At 39.1% G+C, this 22,040-nt stretch overlaps 2 pseudogenes; both read left to right on the plus strand.

The window, feature by feature from the left end:
• The window catches only part of LOC116589409, a 245,749-nt pseudogene that overhangs the window by 44,638 nt on the left and 179,071 nt on the right, over positions 1 to 22,040 (plus strand).
• On the plus strand, positions 10,712 to 19,476 carry LOC116587894 (annotated as a pseudogene).

A 22,040-nucleotide genomic window follows, 5' to 3' on the forward strand; every position in this document is an offset into this window, starting at 1 on the left:
ATTAAAAATGAAAATATCTTCTCTATATAATAAAAAACAAAAATAATGAGAGTGATGTGACAATGGTAAAAAATAATCTTTAAACACAGGGAAAGCATTTTGTTAAAATTTGAATTCAATTAGCCAACCTATAGTACATCATTAGTTTCTGATGCAGTGTTCAGTGATTCATCAGTTGCATATACACCCAGTGCTCATCACATCATGTGTCCTCCTTAATGCCCATCACCCAGTTACCTCATACCCCCACCAACCTCCCCTTCTACAACCCTCAGTTTGTGTCCCAATAGTTCATTTTTGCTTTTGTTTCTCTTGCCTTTAGAGACATGTCTCGCAAGACTTTGCTCTGGCCAAGGTTGAAGTGGTTACTGCCTTTGTTCTCAGAGATTTTCATGGATTCCTGTTTCACATTTTGGTCTCTCGTCCATTTTGAGTTTATCTTTGGGTATGGTGTGTGGTTCTCTTTCTTCAGTCCTATTATTAATGTATAGAAATGCAACTGATTTCTGTGCATTGATTTTGTATCCTGTCATGTTGCTGAATTGCTGTGTGAGTTCTAGCAATTTTGGGTTAGAGTTTTTTGGGTTTTCCACATAAAGTACCATGCTATCTGGGAAGAGAGAAAGTTTGACTTCTTCTTTGCCAATTTGAATGCTTTTTGTTTGATTTTGTTTTCTGATTGCTGAATCTAGGACATCTATCACTATGTTGAACAATTGTAGTGAGACTGGGCATCCTGTCATGTTCATGACCTTAAGGGAAAAGCTCTGTTTCTTCCCATTGAGAATGATATTTGTTGCTTTTCATAGATGACTTTAATGATACTGATGTATATTCCCTCTATCCCTACATTTTGAAGAGTTTTAATGGAGAAAGAAGGCTGTATTTTATCAAATGCTTTTTCTGCATCAATAGAAAGGATCATATGGTTCTTGTCTTTTCTTTTATTTATGTGATCTATCACATTGATTGATTTGTGAACATTGAACCACCCTTGCATCGCAGGAATCATTCCCACTTGGTCATAGTGAATAATCCTTTCAGTGTACTGTTGCATCCTACTGAGTAATATCATGGTGAGAATTCTGGCATCTATGTTTATCAGGGATATTTGTCAGTAACTCTGCTTTTTGGTGGGATCTTTATCTGTTTCTGGGATCAAGGTAAAACTGTCCTCATAGAATGATTGGGAAATTTTTTCCATTTCTATTTTTTTTTTAAACAGCTTCAGAAGAGTAGGTATTAGTTCTTTAGATTTTTGGTAGAATCCCCTGGAGTCATCTGGCCCTGGATTCTTGTTTCTCAAAATATTTTTTTTTAATTTTTTAGTTTTTATAAACATATAATTTTATCCCCAGGGGTACAGGTCTGTGAATCGCCAGGTTTACACACTTCACAGCACTCACCAAAGCACATACCCACCCCAATGTCCATAACCCCACCCCCCTTCTCCCAACCCCCCTCCCCCCAGCAACCCTCAGTTTGTTTTGTGAGATTAAGAGTCACTTATGGTTTGTCTCCCTCCCAATCCCATCTTGTTTCATTGATTCTTCTCCTACCCACTTAAGCCCCCATGTTGCATCACCACTTCCTCATATCAGGGAGATCATATGATAGTTGTCTTTCTCTGCTTGACTTATTTCACTAAGCATGATACGCTCTAGTTCCATCCACGTTGTCGCAAATGGCAAGATTTCATTTCTTTTGATGGCTGCATAGTATTCCATTGTGTATATATACCACATCTTCTTGATCCATTCATCTGTTGATGGACATCTAGGTTCTTTCCATAGTTTGGCTATTGTGGACATTGCTGCTATAAACATTCAGGTGCACGTGCCCCTTTGGATCACTACATTTGTATCTTTAGGGTAAGTACCCAGTAGTGCAATTGCTGGGTCATAGGGCAGTTCTATTTTCAACATTTTGAGGAACCTCCATGCTGTTTTCCAGAGTGGTTGCACCATCTTGCATTCCCACCAACAGTGTAGGAGGGTTCCCCTTTCTCTGCATCCTTGCCAGCATCTGTCATTTCCTGACTTGTTGATTTTAGCCATTCTGACTGGTGTGAGGTGATATCTCATTGTGGTTTTGATTTGTATTTTCCTGATGCCGAGTGATATGGAGCACTTTTTCATGTGTCTGTTGGCCATCTGGATGTCTTCTTTGCAGAAATGTCTGTTCATGTCCACTGCCCATTTCTTGATTGGATTATTTGTTCTTTGGGTGTTAAGTTTGCTAAGTTCTTTATAGATTTTGGACATTAGTCCTTTATCTGATATGTTGTTTGCAAATATCTCCTCCCATTCTGTCAGTTGTCTTTTGATTTTGTTAACTGTTTCCTTTGCTGTGCAAAAGCTTTTGATCTTGATGAAATCCCAATAGTTCATTTTAGCCCTTGCTTCCCTTGCCTTTGGTGATGTTCCTAGGAAGATGTTGCTGTGGCTGAGGTCAAAGAGGTTTCTGCCTGTGTTCTCCTCAAGGATTTTGATGGATTCCTTTCGCACATTGAGGTCCTTCATCCATTTTGAGTCTATTTTCGTGTGTGGTGTAAGGAAATGGTCCAATTTCATTTTTCTGCATGTGGCTGTCCAATTTTCCCAACACCATTTATTGAAGAGGCTATCTTTTTTCCATTGGACATTCTTTCCTGCTTTGTTGAAGATTAGTTGACCGTAGAGTTGAGGGTCTATTTCTGGGCTCTCTATTCTGTTCCATTGATCTATGTGTCTGTTTTGGTGCCAGTACCATGCTGTCTTGATGATGACAGCTTTGTAATAGAGCTTGAAGTCCAGAATTGTGATGCCACCAACTTTGGCTTTCTTTTTCAATATCCCTTTGGCTATTTGAGGTCTTTTCTGGTTCCATATAAATTTGAGAATTATTTGTTCCATTTCTTTGAAAAAGATGGATGGTACTTTGATAGGAATTGCATTAAATGTGTAGATTGCTTTAGGTAGCATAGACATTTTCACAATATTTATTCTTCCAATCCAGGAGCATGGAACATTTTTCCATTTCTTTGTGTCTTCCTCAATTTCTTTCATGAGTACTTTATAGTTTTCTGAGTATAGATTCTGTGTCAAAATATTTTTATTTACTGTTTCAATTTCCTTGCTGGTTGGCATATAGCTGCTATAATATGTTCTTAAAATTGTTTCTATTTCCTTGGTGTTGGTTTTGATCTCTCCTCTTTCACCTATGGTTTTCTTAATTTGATTCCCTTCTCTTTTCTTTTAAACAAATTTATTTGGCTTTATTTATTCATTTCTGTGAGAGAAAGTGTGTAAATGAGCAAAAGAGAGAACAAGTGGGGGGAGGGACAGAGGAAGAAGCAGACTTCCTGCAAAGCTGGGAGCCTGATACAGAACTTGATCCCAAAATCCTGGGATCATGACCTGAGCTGAAGGCAGGTGCTTAACTGAATAAGCCACCCAGGTGTCCAAGGGTCCTTTTTCTTTTCTTTTTTAAAAGTCTGGCTGGGAGTTTATCAATCTTATTATTTCAGTGAACCAGCTTCTACTTTCATTGATCTGTTATACTATTCCTCTGGTTTCTATTTCATTGATTTCTGCTCTAATCTTTATTATTTCTCTTCTCCTGCTTGGTTTAAGCCATATTTGTTGTTCTTTCTCCAGTTCTTTTAGGGGTAAGGAAAGCTTGCATATTTGAGATTTTTCTAATTTTTGAGAGAGGTTTGTATTGAAATACAGCTTCCTCTTAGGACTGCTTTTCCTATTTCTCAAAGGTTTGAACAGTGTTTTCATTCTCATTAGGTTTCATGAATTTTTAAATTTCTATAATTTCCTGGTTGATCATTCATTCTTTAGTAGGATGCTCTTTAACCTCCAAATGTTTTATTTCCTTCCAAATTTCCTCCTGTGATTGAATTCAAGATCATTATTGTCTGAAAACATGCAGGGAATTATCCCAGTCTTTTGGTATTGCTTGAGACTTGATTGGTGATGTGAGATGTGATCTGTTTGGAGAATGTTCCATCTGCACTTGAGAAGAATGTGTGTTTTGTTGCATTAAGGTAGGTTTGTTGCCAGCCTAGAGTTTTTACCATTGTAGGTTAAGAACATTTTGTCTTGAGCTGCTTTCAGGATTTTGCTTTCATCTCTGAATTTTGCAAGCTTCACTATTACATGTTGGGATGTGGATCTATTTTTATTGATTTTGGGAGTGTCCTCTCTACCTCTTGGACTTGAATACCGGTTTCTTTCCCCAGATTCGGGAAGTTCTCAGCTATGATTTGCTTAAATATACCCTCTGGCCCTCTCTTTCTCTTTCTTCTCTCTCAGGGACCCCCAAAATTTTAATATTGTTTCATTTGATGGCATTGCTTATTTCTCAAATTCTCCCCTAATCGTCCATTAGTTGTTGTTCTCTCTTTTCCTCAACTTCTTTCCTTTCCATCAACTTGTCATATATGTCACTTCCTCTCTCTTCTGTCTCATTTACCCTAGCTGTTCAAACATCCAGTTTAGACTGCTTCTTAGTAAAAACATTTTAAATTTAGATTGGATTGGATTTCATTTCTGCACTATGAGACTGTCTAGTGTCTTTTAGTCTTTTTTTTTTTTTTCAGGCCCAGCTAGTAACCTTATAATTATTATCCTGAATTCCATCTCCAACACTTTACTTATATCCATATTGATTAGATCCATGACAGCATTAACTCTGGTTCTTTTTTTTGTTGTGAATTTCCCCTTTTAGTCATTTTGTTCAGAGAAGAATGGATGAACAAGTGAAATAAATCAAAAACATCAACCATGATCCATGTGAAATACACACCAGACAAATGCAAAGAAGTCAAAACCAAAAAGAAAAGAAGAAAGAAAGAAAGAAAGAAAAAGAGAGAGAGGAAGAAGAGACATAATTTCCCAGATGGACAAAACGGGATGATTCACTTGTCCTGGGTGTATTTTAATCTATTTGTTAGAAGACGCTCAATCCCAAAATTGTAAAGAAAGCAAAACTTATATACACACAAAAATTAATTGAATACAGTGAAAGGAAGCCAAAAAGGCAGAATATATTGATAAAATGTAAACGAGAAAAATGAAAGGAGAAAAAGACTTAAAAAGTCAAGGAAGACACACACACAAAAATGAAAAGACATTCAATGCTCATAAATTGGAAGACGAAATATTGTTAATGTTTCTATGCTACTTAGAGCGATCTACTCATTTAATGCAATCCCTGTCAAAATGCCATCAAGTGATAGAGAGGGCAAAATGGCAGAGGAGTAGGTGACTCCATTTCAACTGATGCCCTGAATTTGGCTGGATATCTACCAAGCTGTCTGAACACCCATGGAATCAGCCTGAGATGTAAGATATATGTCTGGATCTCTATGAAGACAGAGGACCTTCAGTCGTGAGGTACAAAGGATGGAGTTGTGATTGTGCAGACCAATACCAGAGGATAAACAGAAGGGGGAGGGGCCCACCAGAAGCTACCCACTGAGAAGTAAAATAATATCTCAGTGCAAAAACACCCTGCTCCTGGGGACCAGTGATAGTTTTCAGAGGGTTGGTGGTGAGACAGGAAGTGCCCAATATAACAGCATTCGAACAGAATCCATGAGCTTAAGGGGAAATTGCTGGACCAGAACAGGCACTTGTGAGGACCTGTGCCTGTGGATCTGGGTGTCTGTCCTTCGCCAGGGCAGCTTCCGCAGCTGCCACCCTCACCCCTCCAGACTCTGATCAGTCATGGTCTTGGTGGCAAAAACTTGCATCCAAGAATACTTTATCCAGCAAGGCTGTGATTCAGAACAGATGGAGAGACAAAGAGCTCCCAGGACAGGCAGAAACTGAAAGAATATGTGACCACTAAGCCAGCCCTGCAAGAAATATTAAGGGCAATTCGATAAAAGGAGAAAGTCCCCAAGAGTGAGATAGAACAGAAATATACAGAGACAATCTACAGAAACAAGGACAGGCAGCATGATGACAATAAAATCTCATCTTTTAATAATCACTTTCAACATGAACACCCTAAATGCTCCCATAAAAATGGCACAGGGTTGCAGATTGGATAAAAAGGACCCATCCATATGCTTTCTACAAGAGACTCATGTTGAATTTAAAGATATATCTAGATCAAAAGCGAAGGGATTGATAACCATTGTTTATGCCATCAGACCTCAGATAGCAATTCTCATAGCAGACAAATTAGATTTTAAGATAAGGACTGTAGTTAGAGATACAGAAGGACAGTATATAATTCTTAAAGTGTCCATCCAACAAGAGGATCTAACAATTCTAAATATTTATGCCCCCAACATGGGAGCAGCCAACTACATAAGCCAACTGTTACAAAACAAAACCAAAGTATAGACAGATAGATAGATAATAACACCTTAATAGTAGGAGACCTCAACACTAGCCTCTCAGCAATAGACAGATTATCTAAGCAGAAAATCAAAGAAGAAACAAGAGACTTAAATGACAAACTACACCAGATGAACCTCATAGATATATACAGAACATTCCCCTGAAACAACAGAATACTTATTCTTCTCAGGCACACATAGAACTTTCTCCAGAATATATTACATACTGGGTCACAAATCAAGTCTCAACCTATACCAAAATACTAAGATTATTTCCTGCATATTCTCAGACCACAATGCTTTATTTGAAACTGGAACAAGAAAAAGTTTGGAAAAAATTCAAACACTTGGAAGCTAAAGATCATCCTACTCAAGAATTTTTGGGTCAACCAGGAAATCAAAGAAGAACTTAAACAATTCATGGAAACCAAGGAGAATGAAAACACATCATTATAAAACCTATGGGATATGGCAAAGGCAGTCTTAAGGGGGAAATACATAACCAGCCAAGCCTCAGAAAAATAGGAAAATCCCAACTTCACCACCTAACTTTACACCTTAAGGAACTGAAGAAAAAACAACAAGTGGAGCCTAAGCCACACAGGAGAAGAGAAATAATTAAGATTAGAGGAGGGATCAATGAATTAGAAACCAGAAATACCAAGAGCAGATCAACAAAACTAGAAACTGGTTCTTTGAAAGAATTAATAAGATCAATATACCACTGGCCAGACTGATCCAAAAGAACAGAAAAAGGAACCAAATGAATAATATTATGAATGACAGGGGATGATCACAATGAACACTAAGGAAACAGAAACAATTATTAGAGATTATTATCAACAAACATGTGCTAATAAAGTAAACAACATGGAAGAAATACTTGCCTTCCTGGAAACCTATGAACTAGCAAGACAGAAACAGGCAGAAATTGACAACCTGAATAGACCCATAACCAGTAACAAGGTTGAAGCAGTGATCAAAAACCTCCCAAAAAGCAAGAGTCCAGGACATGATGGATTCCCTGGGGAATTCCCAAACATTCAAAGAAATAACACCTATTCTCCTGAAGCTGTTTCAAAACATAGAAATAGAAGGAAAGCTTCCAGACTCATTCTGTGAGCCCAGCATTGCCTTGATACCCAAACCAGGCAAAGACCCCATCCAAAAGGAGAATTTCAGACCAACATCCCTGATGAATATGGATGTCAAGATTTTCAAAAAGATCCTACATAACAGGATCCAACATTTCCTAAAAATAGTGCATTACAAACAGTACATTAAGAGATTATCCATCAGGACCAGGTGGGATTTATCCCTTGGATGCAAGAGTGGTTCAGCCTTGGCAAATCAATGTGATAGAACACGTTAATTAGAGAACAGAAAAGAACCAAATGGTTCTCTCGATTGGTGCAGAAAAAGCATTTGACAAAATACAGCATCTTTTCCTGATTGAAACTCTTCAGAGTATGGTGATAGAAGGAACATTCTTCAATTTTATAAAAAACGTTTACGAAAAGCCCACAACGAATATCATTCTCAATGGAGAAAAGCTGAGATCTTTTCTCTTAAGATCAGGAAGTCAAGAAGGATGCCCACTATCCCCACTGTTGTTCAACATAGTACCAGAAGTCCTAGCCTCAGCAATCAGACAACAAAAAGAAAGAAAAGATATTGAAATGGGCAAAGAAGAAGTCAAATTTCCTCTCTTCACAGATCACATGATACTTTATATGGAAAACCCAAAAGACTCTACTCCCAAATTACTAGAACTCATACAGCAATTCAGTAATATGACAGGATACAAAATCAATGCAGAGAAATCAGTTCTTTTCCTATACACTAACAGTGTAACTATAGAAAGAGAATTTAAGGAATCAATTCCATTTACAATAGCACCAAAAACCATAAGATACCTTGTAAAAAACCTAACCAAGGTGATGAAGGAACTACAAAGAAGACATCCAAATGGCCAACAAATACATGAAGAAATTCTCAACACCCCTTGGCATCAAGGAAATACAATTCAAAACTACAATGAGATACCACTTCATACCAGTCAAAAAATGGCTAAAATTAACAATTTAGGAATCGACATATGTTGGTGAGGATGTAGAAAAAGGGGAACCCTCCTACACTGTTTGTGGGAATGCAAGCTGTTGCAGACACTCTGGCAAACAGTATGGAGGAATCCTCAAAAAGTTGAAAATAGAGTTACCCTCTGACCTAGCAATCACACTACTGGGTATTTACCCCAAAGATACAAACATAGTTATCCAAAGGGACACATGCACACCGATGTTAATAACAGCAATGTCCACAATACCAAACTAGGGAAAGGGCCTAGATGTCAATCAACAGAAGAATGGATAAAGAAGGTGTGATTGATATATCTATATCTATATCATCTATATCTATATCTATCTGTATATCTATCTATATCTACATACACGCACACACATACTAGAATACTATGCAGCCACAAAAAAAAAAAAAAGGAAATCTTGAATCTTGTCATTTGCAATGACATGGCTGGAACTAGGTGGTAATATGCTAAAAGATATAAGTCAACCAAAGAAAGACAACTATTGTATTATCTTGCTGATGTGTGGATTTTGAGAAACAAGACAGAGAATCATGGGGGATGAGAGGAAAAAATGAAATGAAATGGAATGAAACCAGTGAGGGAGACAAACCATTAAAGACTTTTAATCTCAGAAAAAAAAACTGAGGATTCCTGGAGTGGTGGATGCTGGGAGGGATAAGATGACTGGGTGATGGACACTGGGGAGGGTATGTGCTATGGCGAGTGATGTGAATTGTTTAAGACTGATGAATCACAGGCCTGTAACCCTGAAAAGGATAAAATATTATATGTTCATTAAAAAAGACTTAAAGATGTGAGGGCAATCTGACTGCAGCATCTGTCACCTCATTGTTCACCAGGGCTGATTTGGCTGATCTGGCTGGCTGGCAGGTGTCCCCTTCCTACCTCACCACTCCATGTACATCCTTCCCAAAGTTGTGCACTCTCAAAGAGGATGACCTTCCCCGATAGAGGAGAGGACCATTCTTGGGTCAAGGGTATACGAATAGCTGTGCTCCCCTGCTAGAACCTCCAAACAAGCTCTCTAGGTCCATTTGTAGGAGAACGTAAGGTAGTCAAGCTTCCAAGACCCCAGACACACCCAAATGAGGCTCTGCATGTGGCAGTCTGCCTTAAAAAAGAAAAAAAAAGAGAGACGAAATAAAGAGTCAAAAAAGTAAGAAACGAATTGAAAAAGGAAATAACAGAAAAAAAGAAAAGGAAAAATTTTTAATGAAAGATAAATCATGAAAGAAAAAAAAAAAAACGTAAATTCTTTATATTATGTTCCTCTAGTCCTAGAGTTTTGCAGTCCTGAGTACTCTATATACTTGGTGTTCCCTGTTGTTTCATCTGGTCTTCTGGGGAAGGGGCCTGATGCACTGAATCTCAGGTGCCTTTGCCTGGTCAGAGTTGCACAGCCCCTTGTCAAGGGCCCGGACTTGGGCTGAGCTGCTACTGATTGCTCTATGTGGCTTCTGTTCCCCATAGGTGTTCTGCATGTCTCTAGAGGATGAAAACAAATAAGGCCTTGCCTGATATTGAGTCCTGGTGCCGAGAGATGGCAATTCCCTCTCTTCACTAAATGCTCAGGGATAAGTGGTCTTCACTTTTGTGTGTGCCAACTTCTAAAGACTCCTGTGGTGTGTGCTTGCATGAATCCTCCCAGAAGAATGCAAAAGCTCCCTGAATTTCTGTCCTTTGTAGGGTCCCCACACAGAGAGTGGTCACCTGATCAGGCACTCCTCCATGCTGTCCTTCCTGGGGAAGGAATATGGCTACAAGTTTTCTGTCCTTTGCAGTACCCCTACACTCTGAGGGGTTTCCCAATTGTGCACACTCCCGTGCCATCCCTGCTGGAGGAAGTCACAGGGCTGCCACTTTTCTCTCTTTTGCAGGACGCCTGTAGGACTGCTGTCACTGGATCATGCTGCAGTTCATGGTTTAAGGCAAACCAAGTTGAGGGTCCTTTCCCGGGTTTGCTGGCCCTCACTGCTTTCTTCATTCCAATGCTTAGGAACTCTGTCTGCTCATGCACCCCTGTTCGTTCTGTGACCCTGGAGATTCTAAGACCACATTGTCACACCTAGGATTCTGCCCTGCTTCCAACCTGAGAACATTTCAGGCACAAATGTTTCTCACTGGAGCAGATTTATAAAGGTCTAATAGTGGGCTCTGGGGTTATATCACTTTCTAGTAGCCAGTTTACAAAGGCTCCCTCCCTCCACTGATTATCTTCTGAGATATCCCGTCAGATTCTCCAGACCTCCTACTTCGCAAAAATGGTCACTTTTGGTTTGTAGAATTCCAGCAATTCTTTTCTTACATCTCAGTTTGAATTCATAGGAGTTCAAAATGATTTGATAGTTATCTACCTAAATTCAGGGGACCAGATAAAACGAGGTCCCCTACACTTCTGACATCTTGCTTCCCTACCCAAAATGCAAATTCTATAATCCATGCAAGAAGAGGAGGTGATTTATATCATACATAATGAATTTAACAGATCTTGCTCAATATGTTTGGTGTCAGCAGTAGAAAGACTCCATATACTCTATAGCCTTGGGTCACACATTGTCTAACACAGCTTTCCCTTCCCTGTATTTACATAAACTAAGTCACCATCCACCGCACACACACTCACCCTCTTAGTGTTCATAAACACAAGTTTCCAATTTCACATCAGGTATTGGCAGTCCAACCAATCCAAATCTCCTTCAGCAACAAATAATGATTGATCAGAACTATCAAGATATTAGGGCACCTGGGTGGCTCAGTTGGTTAAGTATCTGACTCTTGATTTCAACCCAGCTCATGATGTTCCAGGTTATGAGATGGAGGCCTGTGGTGGCTCCATGGTGGGTGTGGAGCCAGCTTAGGATTCTCTCTCTCCCTCTGTCTCTCACTGCCTCCATGTTCCCTCTCTCTCTCTCTCAAAACACCAAACCAAAACAAACAAACAATTCATCACTGTTCTCAGCAGCAACTATTATGGAACACCCAAAGCACCTTCACACCACTGTATGAATAGATCCTCCAGCACGGGGATTTTCTTCAGCTCTAACGATAAAGAAAAGCTCTAAAGATGCAGAGCACCACTACTAAGAGAAAAGGTAGTTGCTGTAACTGACACTTCTGTAGAGTCACGGCTGGATGAGATGTGGAGGGAGCAGCTTCCTAGTGAGACTGGATTCACTTTTGCACCTGGGAAACCAGGGTACTGAGAAGAGATCAGGGGGATACCTCAAAAGGAAGGCAGGTCAAAGAACTGTAAGCCTGCATTATTGCCATAACATTGCTATAGACTTACTGATAAACATCATTCTTTTGACCCTCTGTATGTAATTCTGTGTAAAGCCACAACATTATTTTCCGTACATGTCCACTCGCTCACTGCTCAAAGACCCAATGGAGTAGTGGGTAAGCATTTTGAGGCATAATTTGAAAACACCATAAAGGCTTACTCATCTCAACAAAGTATTCTGTCCCCCTGAAAATATAAGGACTATTTTCAGCCCCTTGCAGGTCTGGCATCACAGATAATACATCTTGAAGTGGGCCCAGGGTGTGTGGACACCAGATCACAGAAGAGTGGCAGCTCTTTTCCTATCCATTCAACACCTCCAAGTACATGCTTGGAAAGGAGGAAGACATACATACATTTCCTTTGTCTCTCATTCACAGTAGAGCAGGTGTCAAAGGTAACAATTCTCCAGGATGGTTAGCATCCTCTTAGAGCACCCAATAACTCATTATTTGCAGTTGAAACTTGGATGTAATAATTCCTTGCTTTACTAACTACCCTTCGTCACTTGAAAAAAGAAGCAAAATTGAAATAAAAGAAAAGCACTTATTTGGGGTCTTAGAATTGCAATTCAGGAACATTGATTAAGGTAGTAACCCAAATTGTGTCCCACTAGGGAACAAAAAAATTACAACAACAGGGAATCCTTATATATGTTGCTAAAAATACTTATGATTGGTGTTGGTGGTAGAAAACTAATCTCAGCTAAACAGAATTGGTTCTCTGATGGCTAGAGCCATCATTGAGAAAAAGTCTGTTATTGCTGCAAGTTGTAGATGTTCCTACAGAGCCCCTGGAATATTCCTGGTTTGGTCTTGTTCAAAAGTTCATTTTTCCACCCAGTGACAACATGTGTAAGACCCATCTCCTTAATGGTCTTGGACACCATTTTATTTTTTTTTAATTAATTAATTTTTTTTTTATTTCCAGCATAACAGTATTCATTATTTTTGCACCACACCCCGTGCTCCATGCAATCCGTGCCCTCTATAATACCCACCACCTGGTACCCCAACCTCCCACCCCCCGTCCCCTCAAAACCCTCAGATTGTTTTTCAGAGTCCATAGTCTCTCATGGTTCACCTCCCCTTCCAATTTCCCCCAACTCCCTTCTCCACTCTAAGTCCCCATGTCCTCCATGCTATTTGTTATGCTCCACAAATAAGTGAAACCATATGATAATTGACTCTCTCTGCTTGACTTATTTCACTCAGCATAATCTCTTCCAGTCCCATCCATGTTGCTACAAAAGTTGGGTATTAATCCTTTCTGATGGAGGCATAATACTCCATAGTGTATATGGACCACATCTTCCTTGTCCATTCGTCCGTTGAAGGGCATTTTGGTTATTTCCACAGTTTGGTGACTGTGGCCATTGCTGCAATAAACATTGGGGTACAGATGGCCCTTCTTATCACTACATCTGTATCATTGGGGTAAATATACAGTAATGCATTTGCAGGGTCATAGGGAAGTTCTATTTTTAATTTCTTGAGAAATCTCCACACTGTTCTCCAAAGAGGCTGCACCAACTTGCTTTCCCACCAACAGTGGAAGAGGGTTCCCCTTTCTCCACATCCCGTCCAACACATGTTGTTTCCTGTCTTGTTTATTTTGACCATTCTAACTGGTGTAAGGTGATATCTCAGTGTGGTTTTAATTTGAATCTCCCTGAGGCCTAGTGATGATGAACATTTTTTCATGTGTCTGATAGCCATTTGTATGTCTTCATTGGAGAAGTGTCTGTTCATATCTTCTGCCCATTTTTTGATATGATTGTCTGTTTTGTGTGTGTTGAGTTTGAGGAGTTCTTTATAGATCCTGGATATCAACCTTTTGTCTGTACTGTCAGACAAAATATTTGCAACAGATATTTGCAGACAGATATTTGCAAATATCTTCTCCCATTCCATGGGTTGCCTCTTTGTTCCCTTGACTGTTTCCTTTGCTGTGCAGAAGCTTTTGATTTTGATGAAGTTCCAAAAGTTTATGTTTGCTTTTGTTTCCTTTGTCTTTGGAGAAATATCTTAAAAGAAGTTGCTGTGGCTGATATCGAAGAGATCACTGCCTATGTTCTCCTCTAGGATTCTGATGGATTCCTGTCTCACATTGAGGTCTTTTATCCATTTTGAGTTTATCTTTGTGTACGATGTAAGAGAATGGACGAGTTTCATTTGTCTACATATAGCTATCCACTTTTCCCAGCACCATTTATTAAAGAGACTGTCTTTTTTCCACTGTATATTTTTTCCTGTTTGGTCGAAGATTGATTGGCCATAGAGTTGAGGGTCCATATCTGGGCTCTCTACTCTGTTCCACTGGTTTATCTGTCTGTTTTGAAGAACCACATGGTCCTCTCAATTGATGCTAAAGAAACATTTGACAAAATCCAGCATCCATTCCTGATTAAAATGCTTCAAAGTATAGGGATAGAGGGAAAACTCCTGAACCTCATCAAATCTATCTATGAAAGACCCACAACAAATATCATTCTCAATGGGAAAAAGCTTGCAGCCTTCCTGTTGAGATCAGGAACAAGACAAGAATGCCCACTTTCACCACTCTTGTTCAACATAGTATTAGAAGTCCTAGCAACAGCAATCAGACAACAAAGGGAAATAAAAGGTATCCAAATTCACAATGAAGAAGTCAAACTCTCTCACTTCACAGATGACATGATTCTTTATATGGAAAACCCAAAAGACTCCACCCCCAAACTACTAGAACTCATACAGCAATTCAGCAATGTGGCAGGATACAAAGTCAGTGTACAGAAATCAGTGGCTTTCTTCTACACTAACAATGAAAATACAGAAAGGTAAATTAGAGAATCGATTCCATTTACTATAGCACCAAGAACAATAAGATACCTGGGAATAAACTTAACCAAAGAGGTAAAGGATCTGTATTTGAGGAACTACAGAACACTCATGAAAGAAATCGAAGAAGACACAAAAAGATGGAAGACCATTCCATGCTCTTGGATCGGAAGAATAAACATAGTTAAAATGTCTATACTGCCTAAAGTAATCTATACTTTTAATGCCATTCTGCTCAAAATTCCACCAGTATTCTTCAAAGAGCTGAGGCAAACAATCCAAAAATTTGTATGGCATCAGAAGAGATCCTGAATCCCTGAGGAAATGTTGAAAAACAAAAATAAAACTGGGGGCATCACGTTACCTGATTTCAAGCTTTATTACAAAGCTGCGATCACCAAGACAGCATGGTACTATTGGAGATTTTTATAAGGAATCTCTAGATTGAACAATTTTTGAAAGTTTTTTATAAAGATTTTATTTATTTACTTATCAGAGAGAGAGAGCACAGCACAGGGAGCAGCAGGCAGAGAAGGCAGAGGGAGAAGTGAAGCAGGCTTCCCACTGAGCAAGGAGCCCGATATAGGACTCAATCCCAGAACCATGGGATCATGACCTCAGCCAAATACAGCCACTTAACTGACTGAGCCACCCAGACATCCCTAGATTGAACAATTTTAATATATTCTCAAGGCCAGAAACCATGTTACATACTTGGCCTCAAACATGCCTGCAATACATGTAGATTTGGGCAAATTCCACTTCTTGAGGTCCCCCAAATACCCTGAGGTTCCTGCATCTACCAGGAAGGAACATTCTTTACTCACCTTGTGAGGCTGCTGGGAACTCTGAGTGGGGTGCCAGAACGCATTTCCAAGGGGACTTATTGGCTCCATAAAGTCAACCTTCATTCTTAAAGCTGTCTGGTCATATCTGAATCTATGCATGTCTCTCTCAAATAAGACATTCCAGTCAAAGACTTGGTAAAATAACCAGTGTTTCCAATGGTGACTTGGTACAAGGAGAACAGATTCTTATGGAACTTATGGCAAAAACTATGATTTGCATTGGAAGAAAGAATACTCTATAGAGTTTCTGAATTTCAGAGGGTTCAGGTACGGAGAAAAATAGAAGTGCTTCAAGTTGTTTCCAAAAGAACAAAAGAACATTTCATCATTTTTCTGTATATCATTGATCTCTTATGAGGAAGTTTCCTTAATCTGGAAGAGCTAACATTAGAGAACCAGCAATGTTTCAACTAAGACTCATAAAAAATATGGCCATTTTTCTCAATTTATTTAGTCCCATATTACTAATTCTTAATCTCTATGAATGCAGCTTCTTTCCCCATTAGCTCTGGAAATTTTCATTTGTTTTAGTTTTATGATTTTAAAGATATCAGATACCTGTATTTGCCAAAAGTCCATTTTATGGGTCTTCTTGAAGACAAAACACATTTTGTAAGAGCATCAGGATAATAACAATAACTGACAAAAGACTCAAAAATGGACATGGTTAAAGATCTGATGAGAGTTGGTGATAACAGGAGAGTTCAGTATAATGTAGCTGATAAGGAAACCCAGTTCTTTCTGCTACATAACATTTTCATAATCAGAACATCCAGTGATTGCTTTATACATAAGAAAACTTTCGGGATTTCATACAGTTTCTAAAACAGTCATAGCATTTAACCCTACAATATAACCTAAGACTTATCATCAGTTGTTTGACAGTGCTTCCCATGTAATTTAAGATAGCAAATAAACAAGCCTAATTAGTAAAATAAAAGACTTCATTTGCAATTCATGTGGGAAGTTTGTTAAAACCCACAGAAAGTTTTAAAGCACATGCCTAAATAGGGTTACGCATGATTATAAAACTTAAACCTGAATTATTTATTTCCCCAAGGTGATAATAAGTGATACCAAAGACAATGAGGTAGGGTTACATAGTTGTTCTAAAAATTTAGCTCTTTTAATATTGAGAAGTTTTAACTCTCTTAGGTAACCTAAGACCCCATAAAGACAAAACAAAATTTTATTTTCTGGGCAAGGAAAATAAAACAACTTTGTTTACAATTTCTTATCAAGTGCAAACTGACAATCCAAAAAAATAATGTCTTTTTCTAAAAAGTAAAGCAGAATTTTAATCAATTGCCAGTGTACCTTTAAAACCTATTTATTTCAACATTTGTCCTGACCACACATAAAATTCTTTCCAACTATTTCCTTTCACAATCCTTCTGTAGATTTTTTTGTATTGTCTCATTCAGATTTGGCCTAAGCCTTTCTCTCTAGACTACCAGTCTTATTTTAGGACAAAATTACCTCCCCACCGCAACAAAATTAATTCCCATGCCTTATATCTTTCTCATCAAAAACACATTCCCCCCCTGCAAAGTTGCCTTCATTATCTCCATCAGTCTTAATTACATTTAGCAGAATTTTAACACTTAGAAATCTTAGTGTCTAATGAAAACTAAGTAGTAACCAGTTGTGAACTGTGTATTACACTGGAATTCTTTAGATCTGAAATTTAGGGATACATTTACTATTTTGTAAAAATATGTTTTTCTGTGGTACAATCTTTTGATAAAGCATCAAGTATGTTTACCGATAGACCCAAGTATCCTCAGTGTTGGGTCCCCAATGATGGGTCCCCCAATAATGGGTCCATGATTAAAGGAGTGAGACTGATACAAAGTGAAGGTCAAGCAAAGCTTTATTTCATGCCAGGCATCAAGAATCAAACCAAACATTTCAGGCCATGCCTCTTACAGAGAGGGCCATCTCTCTCTGCTTCACAGACTAGCTTTTAAGGGCAAAAGCCATGTGGTTGGGCCTGGTCATGCACAGGTGGCCAATGAAATTGTAACACACAGAGAAAGGTGCACAGTCATGTTAGGTCACACATAAGTGACCAATTTAATTACAATTTACCCTAGTAGATATTTGAGCCAGCCTATCACCTTGGTCAGAATTGGCCATCAAAAGGAGCCCAAAGTGCGGGGCCCAAACTCCTTGGTAACTATTGAGACAGTATGCATTCCCCCACTGATCAGATGTCTCCACCTGGCCTGCCCCACCCTTGTATTTGTGCTTTGTTACCTGGGGCTTGTTTCGGGACTTGTTTTTAAGTAAGTCCCTTAGGGGAAGGGGAGCAGGGACATTTTAAGGGTTAAACAACAAGGTTATTGTTTAAAGGATGGGAGCACTCTGGCTAAATAGGTCCTTACACTCAGCTTCTTTGCAATAGTGATGAAGTTCTAGAAAATAGATAAGGTTCAGTGGGGTGAGTCCAGAGTCCATGACCAAGAAAGAATTCTTGAGACATCTTTGGTGCAAAATGGTGGTTTATTAAATAAAGCACATGGACTCAACCCATGGACAATAAGAGTTGCAGCCCCAGGGTTGTGAGGAGTGGCAGTTTCTGTACCGTGAGGGTGGGGAAGGAAAAGGGAGATTTCAATAGAACTTTCATATGCTAAAGAACTTTCATATGCTGAAAGGGAGGTTTCAATAGAACTTTCATACGCTTGAGGACTTGCCATTGTCAAGGTCATTTTTCCCTCTAACAAGGTATTAACATTAAGATAGTTGGGAGATTCCTAAAGAATGTCATAATATGTCCCACCCAGGAGTGGGGGGGTGGGGGGGGTGGGAGAAGGTCACTGGGTGTCAGCTTTTGCTTTGTCCTCAGCCAGCCTTCTGTTCCCTCATCAATAGGAAGCCAAAAGCAAGTAAACCTTATTTTAGGAAATAATGATTCAGTATTTTGTCTTATTTGGAAAAGACTTACATATCCAATGAATTCAATCTGAGTTGTCATCCAAGTAAAACAGTAAACTTTCAGGTTACCAAAGACCGTGAAAGCTATTTTAGCAATTACCCATAAAAACTTTGAGACAGACATATTTAACCACCTTTTGTTGAAAAATCACAAGAGATAACATGAGCCTATTTGATCCTCAGCAAACCTTTGTAGAATAAAAGTGGTATATTTAATGTTGGGAACTAATTGAGATAGACAAGTCTATCTTAATTAGACCAACAAACTCAAATTAACGTTAATACAGTATATGTTGCACCTATGTCCACTTAAAAGTCAATCAATTTGTTCCTCATTGTCATTTCTTTTCAACCTGGGGTACCTATAGGGAAATCTGAAGTGGGTGGTTTAAGTCCAATAGGGTGCTGTTTGTTCCCTGATAGTGAGGGCAGGAGAAGCAGCAGCTGATGGGTGGTGGAGGCACCCAGGATGGTATAGGAGAAGCTGGTTGTACAAGCTACACCTATGGTGGTGCAGATACAGGACGGGGGAGGGGGAGAGGCAGGAGAGGGGAGGGGCTGCCAGCAAGGCTGGAGGTGGGTAAAAGCTCAGACAGAAGGGAACTTCCTTTCTGCCTCTGCTGCTGCCATTGTATCCTTGGAAAAGCTTGTGGTGAAGGGGGAGAAGGGGAAAGAAGCAAGTTCTGAAGTTTACCCTTGAGTGCACCCATCCAGTAGAAGATGGAATCCTGGATGCTGCCAATTGTAAGCATTTTCTTCAAGAGACAATCAGTAAGTGGAAATGCTGGGAGTCTTGGTGGAGAGTTTGTAACCATTGAAAGGAGCAAGAGCAGATCACTGTAGCTCCTGAGGTGTCTTTTTCCAAAAAGGTATTTGAAATATCTCACCAAGAAGTATATGAAAAATAATCATCTATGTGATTCTGTGCACATCGTTGCTAACAGCTGAGAGAGTTGCTAATTGTGTTATTTTACAGATTAACCAGAGTGAGGAAGTAGAGGAAGGGGAGGATTAAAACTCATTTATCTGGAATATTTCATAAGAGTTCTTGTGTGAAACTTGGGAACCAAAATGGTGCTTTTCCATGTGTCTCTGCAGTGAGGGTTGGCCAGACAATTGGACATTGTAGCAATAGAACTTTACTCAGGAGAAAAAGAAAGAAAGAAAGAAAGAAAGAAAGAAAGAAAGAAAGAAAGAAAGAAAGAAGGGAAGGAAGAAAGGAAGAAAGAAAAGAGAGAGAGAGAACTTTACTCAGGCTGCCATTCTCTTATGTGTGGTTACACGCTTTTTTTTTCTTCTTCTTCCTGAAAATTGTAGTTATTGTGGTAATAATGCGAAAATATTAGTAGAGTCCTTCTAGCCAGAATTGCTAGTGATTTGACCTTGAGCAGATGGATAAGGGTGTGAAGCTGTGTGCACTGAAGTTAATCACCAGTTTTTTTAAGATTTTATTTATTTATTTGACAGAGAGAGATCACAAGTAGGCAGAAAGGCAGACAGAGAGAGAGAGGGGGAAGCAGGCTCCCCTCTGAACAGAGAGCCCGATACAGGGCTCGATCCCAGGACCCTGGTATCATAACCTGAGCTGAAGGGACTGAGCCTCCCAGGTGCCCGGACCATTTTACTTTTAAAAGTATGAGTTTCATTGAGATATCACCTTACACCAGTTAGAATGGCCAAAATGAACAAGACAGGAAACATGTGTTGGAGGGGATGTGGAAAAAGGGGAACCTTCTTACACTGTTGGTGGGAATGCAAGTTGGTGCAGCCACTTTGGAGAACAGTGTGGAGATTCCTCAAGAAATTAAAAATAGAACTTCCCTATGGCCCTACCATTGAACTCCTGGGTATTTACCCCAAAGATACAGATGTCGTGAAAAGAAGGGCCATCTGTACCCCAATGTTTATAGCAGCAATGGCCACGGTCGCCAAACTGTGGAAAGAACCAAGATGCCCTTCAACGGACGAATGGATAAGGAAGATGTGGTCCATATACACTATGGAATATTATGCCTCCATCAGAAAGGACGAATACCCAACTTTTGTAGCAACATGGACGGGACTGGAAGAGATTATGCTGAGTGAAATCAGTCAAGCAGAGAGAGTCAATTATCATATGGTTTCACTTATTTGTGGAGCATAACAAATAGCATGGAGGACATGGGGAGAAAGAGAGGAGAAGGGAGTTGGGGAAAATTGGAAGGGGAAGTGAACCATGAGAGACTATGGACTCTGAAAAACAATTTGAGGGGTTTGAAGTGGTGGGGGGTGGGAGGTCGGGGTACCAGGTGGTGGGTATTATAGAGGGCATGGATTGCATGGAGCACTGGGTGTGGTGAAAAAATAATGAATACTGTTATGCTGAAAATAAAAAAATAAATTAAAAAAAAAGTATGAGTTTCATCTGGTGCTTTTCTCAGAGAATCAGTTATACAACCATGGAGACTCCTAACAGACTGAAAGCAAAACGTGTGGGCATGTCCTCTGTGTTTATAGATCTGATTCTGCTTTTGTTTGTTGTTTATTCATTTGTTTGGTGTTTTAGATTTCAGATATGAATAAAATCATATGATATTTGTCTTCCCCAGTCTTGCTTCTTTCACTTAGCTTAATACCTTCTAGGTTTAGAGAAATAGCAAGATTTCATCATTTTTCTTGGCTGCATACATAATATTCCATTGGTTATAGACCTCCTCCTCCTTATCCATTTATCTGTCAGTAAACTCCTAAGTTGCTTCCGTATCTTGGCTATGATAAATAATGCTGCAGTACACATAGGGATGCATACATCTTTTCCAAATTAGTGTTTTCATTTCCTTTCGGTAAATACCTGATGAGAGAAAACAGAACAAAGGCTCGATTTTGCTGCAGCTTGTAGTCTCCAGGCTTATAGATGGTAACACTCCTGCAGCTCCTTCAAGGACTTCCTTTCATGGTTTACCGCTATAGCTTTGTTCTTCTTAGTGTTGCTTCCCTGTGACAGTAGTAAATAATCTTATCTTAATAGTAGAAAGCCCCTCAAGGTCCTGGAAGTCTTGCTTCCAAATTCCTTAGAGACTTAACAATATTCCTAACCACCACTAAATAAATATATATATATATATATATATATATATATATATATATATATATATATATGTAATCAGTTGCATCTCACAATACCCATGCAACTCTTTCTGCCCATAGGTTCTGTCCCTGTGCTAAGCATCTTTTTGCACCAAAATCATTTCAAGAATTATTTCTTGACTGTTTGCTCACTGGCCCCACATCAATATCCATAGTAATATTATTGGATCACATGGTCTTTCTATTATTAATTTTTTGAGAAACCTCCATACTGTTTTTCACACTGGCTGTACCATCTTACAATCCCGCCATCAGTGTACAATGTTTCTATTTCTCCTCATCCTCACCAATACTTATTTCTTGTATTGGTTTTTGCCATTCTGACAGGTGTGAGGTGATCATCTCCTTGTGGTTTCGATTTGTATTTCCCTGATGATAAGTGATGTTGAGCATCTTTTCATGTAACTACTGGTGATCTGTATGTCTTCTTTGATAAATATCTGTTTAGGTCCTCTGTGCATTGGTTAATCGGAATGACTGGGGGTTTGGGGGGGTTTGACTTGTATGGGCTCTTTATCTATTATGGATATTAACACCTTATGGGATAGATCATTTCCAAATATCTTCTCCCAAA

Source organism: Mustela erminea, chromosome 4, assembly GCF_009829155.1.
Source record: "Mustela erminea isolate mMusErm1 chromosome 4, mMusErm1.Pri, whole genome shotgun sequence".
NCBI classification, from domain to species: domain Eukaryota; kingdom Metazoa; phylum Chordata; class Mammalia; order Carnivora; family Mustelidae; genus Mustela; species Mustela erminea.